Source organism: Arachis duranensis, chromosome 1 (genome assembly GCF_000817695.3).
Source record: "Arachis duranensis cultivar V14167 chromosome 1, aradu.V14167.gnm2.J7QH, whole genome shotgun sequence".
NCBI lineage: Eukaryota > Viridiplantae > Streptophyta > Magnoliopsida > Fabales > Fabaceae > Arachis > Arachis duranensis.
In genome coordinates, this window is record NC_029772.3 from 981,911 (window position 1) to 983,823 (window position 1,913).

Below are 1,913 nucleotides of genomic sequence, written 5' to 3' on the forward strand. Positions count from 1 at the left end.
GAAAAAGTAAAAGCTGAGCATAATCTTATATAAATTAATAAAAAAGAGAAATCAAATGAAGAAATTGGAGAAAATATATTTTTAAAGAGCGAGAATAAATAGATATAACACTTGGGGTGTATAAATAGAGTTTTTCGTGGGCTAAAAAATTTTAATATGAAAGTAAAATGAATAATATATTTTAATATTATAATTTTTGGTGTTTTTTAAAATTATGTATTTTAATTTGTATTTAAAAAATAAAAAAAATCAGAATACACAAATAAAATCCTCTGATTTGTGATTAAAAAATTTAAAAAATTCACAATACATAAATCGGATCTTTCAATTATTGTAATTGGACCATTCGATTATTCTTCTTTTCATCAGACCGTTCGATTTGCTTGACACAGTCATCACAGCCTGATAAAACACCGTATATTCTTATAACTATGTCATACACCATTATTTACTCCATATCAAAATAAAAAAAAAAAGTGTTTTTGGTGCTACATTATTCCGTGGAGGATGGAGGGACCAAGGACGGAGGTATTATATTTGTGTTTAATGTATAGTATTAATCCAGAACTAATAATGTTAAAGGTAATGCTGTTTTTCCTAATCACATTCATTAGGACCATGACTACCCTAAGTATAAAGTACCCAATGCAACCACCATGGAAAAGGAACAATGAGAAGCTGACTACCACGCCCAAAGAAATAAATTAAATTAAAAGCTAAGTACCTAAGTACAAATTAAAGCAATCCTGCCCACAACTTCTTCTTTTCCTACCAAATCATATTAATGCTGCTAATGCATGTGGCTTTTCAATCGATATCAACTTAAAGGGGCACTTTACTATACAGATTGGGGTGGTATACAAAGAATATAAATTTTTTTATAGTTATTTTTTATTATTTTATTGTTATTCAAAATGTAAGTCCTATCTTTATTAATTTTTCATTCATCCTATTAAAGAAAACATCTGTAAACTTACATCTGTATCTTATAATTCACCCAATTTAAATTATCAAAGTATTTAAAAATTTAAAAATATTTATACACAAAAATCACTCACTTATATTTAATATTCATCTTTTTTTTAAGTAAATTTTTTTTTGCTGACGATCAAAAATGACAAATTTATTGGTAATATAACCTTGCTATTCGACAAACTTGTATTGTTGTATATCAAAGTCGTCTTAGTGAAAGTATATTTGACTCAGCATAATTTTGCTAAAGTTGATGGATACTCCCAAATAGTTTGAATATAATTAAGATTCTAAAAAATTGAACCGAACACCGATTCATAAACTTAAAAATTTAAAAGTTAAATCAAAGTTTTATTGGAATTGAATTTAATATAATAAAATAAAAGATGTATAAAATACATATTTTTAAATTCTTTCGTATTCTATTATTTTATACTGTCTAATAACTAAATACATGTCAGTTTGACTGATTTTTCATACCTTTACCGTTTTACTAGCATCGATCTTTTTCTTAAATCAATAACTGGTTCTCGATTGAATCAGTTGGTTGGGTTTGCAATTGAATTTAGCGTCGCAAAATAGAGGTGGATTTACTGGCAGTAAAGGCATCGAATTCGTCAGGTTAAATTATTATTGACGGATTACGTTTCTGACGGTAAATTCGCCAGTAATAATTGGAGGGAAACAAAAACAAAAGGCACACAAGTTAGTATTGGATTTACCGTCGGATAAATCTGCCAGTAAATCCATTTAGTAAAAATGTTGTGTTTTGATGACCTGCAATGGTTACCGTTAAAACTTTTTCGACAGTAAATCTGACGGTAATTTTGCCCTAAATTAGAAGTGCGAACGCTCTCCATCTTCATTTCGAATCCGTCTCTCTTTCTCTCTCTACCCTTTCTTCTCCCTCTCTCTCGCTAACCCTCTCCCTCCCCCCGCGC